This window comes from Prunus persica, chromosome G8 (assembly GCF_000346465.2).
Source record: "Prunus persica cultivar Lovell chromosome G8, Prunus_persica_NCBIv2, whole genome shotgun sequence".
NCBI classification, from domain to species: domain Eukaryota; kingdom Viridiplantae; phylum Streptophyta; class Magnoliopsida; order Rosales; family Rosaceae; genus Prunus; species Prunus persica.
The window spans coordinates 12,683,963-12,695,563 of NC_034016.1; positions in this window are offsets into that span (position 1 = coordinate 12,683,963).

The following is an 11,601-nucleotide window of genomic DNA, read 5'->3' on the forward strand; positions in this document are numbered from 1 at the left end:
GAGAGAAATCAGCTGTAAGAGAAAGCAGTTTGGCGTTTGGTAAACTTTTTGTTAAAAGTGTTGTTGGTACTGACTTCCGCATAATTAGAGAATGATTGCGCATAATCATTAAACCCAGCGCCTATTCAAAACTGATTCTTGCATAATCAGAAAATGAAAGTACCTCATTACCTGTTTTCCCTTATAGTTTTCTCTTACAGCAATTTTTAACAATAAGTGATTTTCTCATAATTTATCAAACGGGTTGGGCTTCTCAAAATTTTAAAAAAATCACTTATCACTCTAAATAAGTAATGTCAAACTAGCACTAAGAAATTTAATTAAGGCTTATTTATTGTAATGCCCCCTGAAACTTTGGTCAAATCTCACTTTATCCCTGAAAATTAAAATGACCCACTTAACCCCCTTGACCAAGGTTTTGTGTTCCACTTTACCCCATGTTGTTATCTCAATTTATAATTCCGTTAATTTTGATAACGTGTCACGACTATTTTAGTCTTTTTTTCACAAATGATGATGTGTCATGTGCAGACTCCATTTTTTTTTTTGGCTTAAAGTGGACTAAAATATTAATACACATTAAAATAATTTAATTAAAAAATTGAAAAATTAATATCCAAATTTAAGGAATTGTTTTGAAGATCAATGTACTGGAGCTCCCAGAGTTGGCATATAGAGGAACGAATTTTTCCTTCAAGTGGATTTTGAAGCAGGTCAATACGTTGAAGACCATATATTCCCACATTCATATACAAATTTTGGCCAGATATCCAGATCCATAGTTGATGGAGGCCGTGTTTTTAGGAGTGGACTAAGGGTTTGGGTGACTCTGTGGGTGTCGGCGCTGGGCTTGGGAGAAGAGAGAGGAACAGAGAGAGAGGTGGGGGTGTCTTGAGAAGTTGTGTGGTGGGAGGGTGGTAATGGTTGGTTGCTGGATGGTTGAAAAAAAGATTACAAAATTCAGGCAAGAGGATTGTAGATTCGGCTAGGGACAATTCTGGACATGGGACTCAAATGGCCTCCATAGCTGCTGGGAACTTCGCCAAAGAAGCGTGGTTTTCTGGTTATGCAAAAGGAATAGCCAAAGGTGTTGCACCATTTGCGAAATTGGCAATATACAAGGTTGGCGAGCCCGAAGGATTATCATTTCCTGATATTTTTGCTGGAATAAATAAAGCCATTGATGACGGTGTTGACGTAATTTCTTTATCTTTGTCGCCAGGTGACACTAGATTGTTTGAAAATCCTATAGCAACGGCTTCATTTTCTGCTATGAAAAATGGCATATTTGTTTCAACTTCTGCAGGAAATACTGGTCCAACTATTGGAACATTGAGAAATGGGTATCCATATGGGTCTTAAGTGTTGCATCTGGTACTATTGATCGTGAGAGAGAGAGAGAGAGAGAGGTATGGAGAAGAAGAGATTGTTTTAATATTATTTTTTTTTTCCATTTTTGATATTTTTATATTAACAAGTAATTATATTATTTTTATTTTATTTTTTATTAATATTTTAGTCTACTTAAGCAAAAAAATGGGTCATGCACATGACACATCATCACTTATGGTAAAAAGACTAAAATAGTTATGCCACGTCAACAAAATTGACGGAGTTATAAATGGAGATAACAATATAGGGCAAAGTATAACACAAAACCTTTGCTCAAAGGGGTTAAATGGGCCACTTTAACTTTCGAAAGAGATTTGACCAAAGTTTCCGGAAGTGCTACAGTAAATAAGTCTTTAAGTAATAATGTCGGCCTTATGGGTACTTTTTTCTCTTTTTGTAAGAAATATACATGAGTACATATGGTTACTTGATAAGAAAATTTTGGTTATACTCAATAAACTGTAAGATATTAGGGATTTAGTGAATGAGCTACTTGTGTTTTGGGCTTAGTAAGATGTTTTTAAATTTTTGTTAGGTCAAGGCCTCCCCATATGCTTTAGGGCCTGTTTAATATGTATTGGAAATAATGTTTTTATCCTTTTGTATTTCATATAGGATTCAGCTTTGGATTCACTCCCAAACAAAGACCACGAGGCTGCAACCATCACCAATGATTTTTATGCCCATACTCATACCCACCACAACCACCATAGGTAAGAAGGTCACTGCAAAGAGCCAGATGAAGACCAAACCTCCCAGGCAGATTCATCTCCAGTGTCACGATCACTGGTGGAGAAGGCGTTTTCCAATCCCTGGAGAAGCAATTAGAGGATCGACGTCGGCTAATCCTTTAAGCTCATAAGGCCGATTTCGTCTCTGGTGAGATATGGTATGTGGTTAGCCTTCTTTATTTAGGAAGGTTTTAGAATTTGTTTTAAAAAAAATATCAAGCCAAATTTTAGAAATTTTTGGACAAAAAATAATAATAACGACTAGCTGACTTGAGCAGGCCCGAAAGAGTTGTTGCACCCATGAATCAAGCTAAGTTTTGCCCAGCACTTGGCCTCTTCGGCTTGCTGACTAGGTTTGGCCCAGTGACATGGCAGGTTTAGCCCACTTGCTGGAGATGACTTTTGGGTGTGAAATGACTAAATTTGTGGGTTTAGCCCACTGTTGAAGATTGCCTTATATAGAAGTAGTAGCACACCAAATCAACTCAATAGGACAAACGATTTTGCCAACATATTGCCTTTGCATATATAATATATAATATATATCATTGTTTTTTTAGGGCCCTCACAAGTCTGAGGCCATGTGTTGTGGCACAAGAAATTTTTGTGTGTTCTGGGTACACTAGTTGGTTTGTATATCATCTAATACATATGGGACATGTGAAAATATTTTATTTTCATGTTCTATGTGTATTGAATGATACACCAACCAATTGGTGTATCCGGAATATACAAAATTACTCTGGTTGTGCCACTTGCACCATGCCATGGCCGGGTACATACAAATTACAATGCATGATACAAGGCCATCGTAGGTGGTTGACTCTGCCTCTATTTGTATTGTCATCAATGATCGGCCCTCTTTTCCACCTATCTTTTAAAAAAATTGGAAGAAATAAAATTATACCAAGTGTAGGGGGTGTGTTTGAGGATATGCCAGAATGTGTTGAGTAAGAATCTTATGTCCAAAATACCACTTCATTTTCCTTTGAGGTGTCACAAAAGTTAGCCTATAATTTTTTATGTTTAAGGTCCTTCATGCCCTATGATTGAAAGCTATATTTTGATGTTGCAAACCTTGGATGTCGTTGAAGGGTGCATCTAATGAGAAAAAAGAACGTATAGAAAATGTTGATTGCCTCAATTAGCTTCTAAGTCTAGAATTTGTTGATAGAACAAATTCTAACGGAAGAGCATATGGCTAGTACTCGCAAATATTCTGTTTACATCGTCCTTATCCTAGTGATCTTTATGATTCATACAAAGATGGGTAAGTAATTTACTAGTCTTAATGTTTCAACAACAATGCTACTCTTATTACAATTTTATACCACCTTATGTAGCACTTGATATCGAACATGGCACATCAATTAAGTATTTAATAAGTAGTCATATTTATATTTAAATTCTTTTAATTATGAATTTAACCCATTAAATTTCTAGGGTTTTTCACCTCCATCCCTTTTCTCAATCACCGGTGGAAACAATTTATCTAAAAAATGATTTTTTTAAAAAATGAGAATTTTGTGCTATGAGTTTTGACCCATGTATCTAGAATTTTATGTTTAAGGTTTTTCATATTTTGATGCCACTTAAGATAGTATAGAATTGTGATAAAAAAAAATTGTGATAAGAGTTCTCTTGATGTTTTAAGCATGCATATATAGCTGTATTAAAAAAAAAAAATCATATATAGCTAATGTATTTTCATTCCTTATAAATTTATTTTAAAAGTTGATATAGATTCAAATTTTCATTGAGAAGTTAGTGTTAATCTTCGGAGTTGGTGACTTTGATACAAGTCCTTTGACTTTTGTGCCACATAGGATTACATTCCATTTTTAATATTTTCTAATGTAATCTTTTTATTTTTATCTTCAATTATTTTTTGTTCCAATGTTACCACTTATGCCTTGAATCGGGTAATTGTAATTTATGTAATAATTACGAGAAAGAATTGTTTATGACCATAATTAATTAACAAATTAAGTGCTTATGGATTTTGGTATGTTAATTATGTTGCCTTTTTTTTTTTCCTTCTTTTAATTGCATCCATGATTTTGTATATTAACGTTGTCTTCTTTTTTTTGTTCTTCTTCTAACCCAAAAAAATTGTTGGCTTTCTTTCTTATTGTTTACAACATCTATATATGTGAGGTAGATTAGACATTATCTCATACTTCCCCCAATATTCAAATACAATCCTATATTTACCTAGTAAGTTATGTAAATAATCCCACATTTACTTAGTAATTAGGTACATAATCTTATATTTATATAGTAACCAGGTATATTAGAAAATTCTACCTTTATATATACATATATTAATATAAAGCGCATTAGCTCATGGTACCTATATATTAGGTACATAGAAACGTCATCAATAGTTCTCTTGTTTATCTTGTTTTTCTCAAATTTTTTATTTGTTGCTAGGCTTAAACACCACGAATCAACTTGATAAATATTAAACATATTGTGTTTTCAATATTTGGATGTTTACTTGATGCATAGGTACACAATTTCATGTGGGTGCTTGCCTCATCGATTAGTATAATATGTGGGTCTTTATTTTTATTGATTAAATTGTATTTTATCCATACATTAGGTATTCACAAGGAAAGAATTCAAATTTAAAATTATGACATTCAATTACAATGAAATAATGCATTAAATTTGGATTTTCAATGTGTTTCCTTATTTATCTCAAATGGTAAAATCGATACAACAAAAAAAGTAATAAAAGTCAAAGAACCTGTCAAAACGCTTCAATATTAAGTAGATGCCAAATGAAAAATAACTAAATATAAATGCTAAACACAAGGGATTTGACAAGTAATGCATAGTGTGTAAATATTTTGTAATATTAGGACAACTATTAACCTATATTCAAATTTGGGTTTTTTAAGAATAGTTTAAAAATAGATGAGTTTATATCTAGGATATAAGAGTTACAAGGGCCTATCTCGTAACAACCTTAATTTTTATTTGTCACTTCTAAAAAAAAATTATGAAAAATGTCCTTTTAATTTTTCAAAATTCTTAATGTGTCACCTGACCTTAAACGTCATTCTATTTTCCATTCCAAAAAATGGTACATGTGTTGCACTCCTTTTTTAAGGAGTATTTCAGACTTTTCAAGCATGTCATCTTGTAAGTTGTCATTAATTACTCGCTTTTACACATTAGATTGTAGAAATCTTACATCATTAATAGTATTATCAAATAGATTTATATTCCAATCTAATTATGGGAAATGGATTTTTTTTTTACACACTTTGTCTTAGCATTTTGGGTTGATCTTCAATCAAGCTGTATACTTTGCGACGGTCTAATTTTGGTCATCATTGACTTCCAACATCCCCTTATAATTATGGGAGTGAAATTTTTTTGTGACTAAAACCTAAATTTACTTATAATAATTATTGAGACAGGATTCACAGGAACTGGAGAGTTTATGGTCACACTTCCTAATTGCACACAGCTGGCACATGAGCACAACATTCCACGGCAGATGTAAAGACTCAGGGAAGTGCAGCAAAGTTCGCCTTGAAGATGAGAAGGCCAAGCGCGGACTTTGTGACGAGTTTGTGCATAGACGATGGAAAACCACCCATCTCTTCTACTTGACGAGCTTGTCCATTCATAAATTTATTGTCAATTGCACCAGAGGGCCGTTGGATTGGAATTGGTACAAAAATAAATTTGCTTAAGGAAAATGCTAGGCTCACCACATTTTTCATACCACATTGTGTACCACCTCTCTAATAGAGGTGGGCCCCATTGTATTGGTGGGCTCCACCTCTATTAGAGAGGTGGTACACAATGTGATAAGCCTAGCATTACCCATTTTTTATTATTTATATTTTATGGGAAGGCCCCAAACATATGAAATTCTAACTCTCCCAAAGGGCCAAAACTTGATTACACGCAGCCTAAAGTTTTAGTGGGTTGTACTTGGGGTTTCTAAACCTAAGCCCGATATATATATGAACCCAATGAGACCCGGTCTACTAAGGTTCGATCCAAACTAATTTATTATTTGTATATTGTATATCATTTGTAATATGTTTTTTTTTTCTTTTGATACAAGCGATATTGGGGAGGGGGTTTTTGCACACACACACTGCTAAGGTGCCATAGGAATTCGAACATAAGACCACTGGTTTGCAAGTGGCCATTTTCTATTGAGGTAGACCCCGTTGGTCATTTGTAATATGTTAGTATTTCATCTACCCTTCATGCCTCCCATTAAAATGCTCCAACAACTCATTGTTTCTTGGATAAACTGTTAGATAAAATGCCTTAAAGAAGCTTAGGTAGAGGCAAACAAAAAATCCTTGAGAGCTTCTTTATCTTGACCCTACCAAAGAAATAAATTAACAATAGCAATACTAAAGAAATAAATTACGAAATCAAATGCTTGTTAGTGATGGATTTTATAATAAACTTCCACATCTTATATAATGATTTGGCACTAAACGTGCTTTAAGTTCATTATATAATATAATCCTGTTGAAGAAAAGGAGAGTTGTTAAAGATTGAGTTTCCTCACCAGCAGACATGTCAAGATTCAAGAGGCCATCGTCTTTTGAGTTCTGCCTAAGAAAAAACAATGTATATACAAAAGAAAAACGCACCATGTAGTTAGTGGAATCTAAAGTCGATAGCATTCGAATCCAACATGTTTGCCTAAACAATAATTTATGGCAAATGAAATACTCAATCACGAGTAATTTTGAAATTAAAAAAAAAAAAAGAGAATCGTCAACATATCAAGTTATTGTCGTTTATCAAATATATAGTGTCCGGTAATTTGATAGTTTAACAATATAACATATCAAACAGATTGACAAAAAAACATCACTTCTTACATGATTTAAGTGAATCAGTTAAGCTTCAAACAATCAAATCTCAACCGATTGAATCTCAACCGATCAAGGTGATAAAGTAACATGTAAAAACTTAACAATCTTAAAAGAAGAATTTGGGTGTTACATCAACTAACAAAGGGGCTTTGTTTTCTAAGAATGATTAATTAAATTGGGCAGCTTTGATCTTTTTTGAAACCTTATCTCTTCTTCAATGAAAACCTTTACAAGCAAGAAAAAAGTGGCACAACATCAAAAGCTTCTACTTGAATCAACAAACTGATTCGAAAATTATTGTGGTATATATGGATTGGATAGAAGGACCAATTTCCTACGGGACTTGGCATTATTTTTAATATTCGAAAGGCATCTATGTCTCTCTCTTCACACACACACAAAATTGGATAATGTAAACCTAAGGGGAAAATGGAGCCCAGAGATCTAGCCCGTTTGAAGTTAAAACCGCAATCATTAATCAAATTTGTCTGCCAACTGGTTACCCAATATATATATTTTGATAGACAATACAAAAGTAATAATACAAATTTTTTTTTTTTTTTTTGGTATTGATATTTTGTGCTATATGATTAATTTAAGTAATGGAAATGTTAGGTACGGAAGACCAAAGGGGAAAGGAAAGAGAGACAATAAGATAAGTGTTAGAGTTTTTAATTTCTCTGAGAGAAAAATACTAGTTTTTTATATAGTTAATTTGAAATTTTTTAAATTTTTAATGGCAACTTACCTTTTTATTTTATTTGATGAAAGATAGTTTTAGAAGAAATTGGATACTCTCACTACCAACGTCAGGGCATACTTACAACCCGTGGCACCCAACTGCCAGCAATCAACAGTATGGATTTATGTAGGAAATTTACAGATCACACACCAACGAGGACTGCTGGCAGCCGGACTCGAACACTATTGGGGCTATACACAGTGCAGGGACCTTACCAACTAAACCAACTCTCGTTGGCTTTTTTTTTTTTTTAAACATTGGTTTTTATTTGTATTGTTATGGCTTTGTTTTTTCAAGCTTTATCTCTTTTTTATTATTCTAAGTTTGCAATCTTAGTTGGGATGTCTATGCTAGAGTTTCTTCGATCTTGCCTGATCGTTGGTGGAGACATACCTGATTTTCTTAATTTTGATATTAGACCGCTCCGTTATTGTAATGGTCATTTTGTGGCTAGTGGCTTTTTTAACTGAATTATGAATGCAATCATAGAAATTCTCAACAACAAAAAAAACATTGGTTTTTAGAACAAAATATATATTTTTTAATTTAAAATAAAAAAATTACAAAGATTACTTAACTCACAAAAACAAAGTGTTTGCTTAATCTATAACCAATTCATGATTATTGTTATCATTAAGTAATGCGAGTTCTCTTTTGGTAAAGCCTAAAAGTCAGTTGCACCACTCATGCAGGGTCTGGTCGCTGTCCACCATAATCTCTTCTAAAATTTAAATATATGCTCACAGTATTTCCAATAAATATAAAAATTGTCACCTAAATATATTATTTTATACCTAGAAACCACAATTTGTGATTCTTACTTACCTTTTTTTTATGAGAGAAAGACTCTCTATTTGAATTATTACTTTGTTATACCTCAACAAAGTTCTTAGGAATTTCATTAGCCAAATTATGGAACTGGTATATGTTGGCGTGACTTGTGGATATTGACTTACTTTCCTTACACACCAAGAATTCCTATTATAATTGTAATTGATTTACTTTAATTCCTGATTTCCTACTGTAAATAGATTTAGGAATTTATTATTTACTTGCCCATTCAGGTTTCATTGTATTATAAATATGACCTCCTACAAGGAGAAGAATACACAGAAAATTCCCACAAACAAATATTCTCTCATAGTTTTCATATTTTAGCATGGTATCAGAGCGGCGATCTTGGAATTGCTGACTCTAGTTTCAAAACTCCGCCACCGCTATAAGGGTTGATGATTTTTTCAACCCTCATGGAGGTAGCACCACCGACTCCTTCTCTCATTCTCAACCAACCATCGTTGAGTTGAGTGCCCAGATGGCTCCGCCCCTACAGATGCAGACTTTGACCCCGAACCCGATCCAGAATCAGGATCCTTTTTTGACTACCCCGACCCCGACCCCGACCCCGACTATGACGACGACGACCCCGACCCCGACTCCGAAGACGACCCCGACCCGCACTCCGATGATGACCCCAACCCCGAATTTGTCTATGATTCAGACCCCGATCCAGAATCAGGATCTTCTTTTGACGACCCCGACCCCGACCCCGACTATGACGATGACGACCCTGACCCCGACTCCGAAGACGACCACGACCCCTACTTCGATGATGACCCCAACCTCGAATTTGTCTATGATTCAGACCCCGATTCCGATTTCGACTCCGACTCCGGCCCCGACTCATGCTCAGATTCCGATCCAAATTCCTACTCAACCTATATCCTATGCTTCTTCCGCTGCACAGCTTATGACTTCTAGACTAACGACCCCGACACATGGACCAAATTGCGCATATTGTGGTGATCCGAGACACACTTGTGAGACTTGTTTTACATCGCATGGCTACCCCGATTGGTGGGCTACTCTTACAGATCGAGGACAATGCAATATGACCAGTAATGGTACTGGTTATGGATTCCATACTTCCGATAAGATTGATTCCAAGAGCTGGATAATTGATTCTGGTGCAACTGATCATATGACGTTTGATCCTAATGATTTTCTGAATACTACACAACCTCGACGAACCTGTATTTCAAATGCCAATGGTGTTACTTATCCTGTGACAGGGGCTGGCACTGTTGCACTCTCATCCTCTCTCACACTGTCTAATACTTTACTTGTTCCATCTTTATCCACTAAATTGTTGTCAGTTAGTCAGCTTACTGAACAATTGAATTGTTGTGTACTCATTTACCCGAGTTTTTGTTTGCTTCAGGATATTCACACTAAGGAGATTCTTGGTCGTGGTACTAAGAGAGGGGGGCTATATTATGTCGATGACTTCAGTCCCGGCGTGGCTAACAGTGTGACACATTCCTTTGATAGCAAACAAAAGCAAATTTGGTTGTGGCATCGTCGATTGGGACATCCGTCTTTTAGTTATATGAAGCATCTTATACCAGATTTATTCTCAGGTTTCAAAGACTCCGACTTCACATGTGATACTTGTATTTTGGCCAAGAGTCACCGTGTGCCCTACCCGTTGAGTACGAACAAGTGTACTACTCCATTTACATTAATTCACTCTGATGTCTGGGGACCTTCGCCTATCACTGCTCCTTCTGGTGTTCGATGGTTTGTCACATTCATCGATGATTGTACACGGATGACATGGCTTTATTTGCTGAAGAATAAAAATGAGGTGTTTTCCCGTTTTCAGTCCTTCCACAAACAGATGAAAACTAAATTTAATGCTCAAATCCAGATTCTTCGCTCCGACAATGGTGGAGAATTTGTCAATCATGACTTTCAGACTTACTTCCAACAACATGGAATTATCCATGAGACGACTTGTCCTCAGACACCGCAACAAAATGGTGTTGCTGAACGAAAGAATCGACATCTTCTTGAAACCGCCCGAGCACTTCTGATTGGCGCTCATGTTCCTCGCCATCACTGGGATGATGCTATTGTCACTGCAGTTCACCTGATCAACCGCATGCCTTCTGGTGTATTGACCTTTAAAACTCCTTTACAGGTGCTTGCGCAACACAGACATCTACCCTCTGTTTTGGTACTCACACCCCGAATCTTTGGATGCGTGGCTTTCGTTCATCTCCACAAAAATCAACGTAGCAAACTTGATCCCTGTGCGCTTCGTTGTGTTTTTGTGGGTTATGCCACTCATCAGAAAGGTTACCGCTGTTATCACCCTCCTACCCAACGAACCTATGTCACTTTGGATGTGACTTTTCTGGAATCTGAGCTGTTCTTTCATGACCCATCATCCAATTCTGCGCTTCAGGGGGAGATACGAAGTGAAGAACAGAATTGGAGCAACTTGGCAAACAAAGAAATTCTCCCATGTACAGAAATGATTGATCATCCCGAGTCTGAAGCACGAGATTACTCTCTGTTGAAAAGTGACCAATCGCCCATTCATAGCGATCAATTGCCTGACCCACCTGATCCATGCGAAGATATTTCTGATCCGAGTCCCACACCTACAGACAATACAGAACAACAAGATGAAGACCCCCTTCTAACTCAACAGTACCAACAGACCAATCTCCTGAGAATATCCTTGAGGTAACTACTCCTACTAGACTTGTGCATTTAGATGATAAAACTATTGGATATCAATTACCTTTCAGGCAAAATCGTGGGAAGCCACCAAACCGTTATTCACCGGATATTGGCAAGACATCCAAGTATCCAATTGCAAATCATGTATCCACTGAGAAGCTGTCTGAACCACTCAAGGCTTTTGTGCATCAGTTGTCTGCTATCCATATTCCAACCAAGGTCTCTGAAGCATTGAAAGATCCTAAGTGGGTCCAAGCTATAAAAGAGGAGATGAAAGCTCTTGAGAAAAATCAGACTTGGACATTAGAGACTATACCACGAGGAAAAAAGACTATCGGAGTAG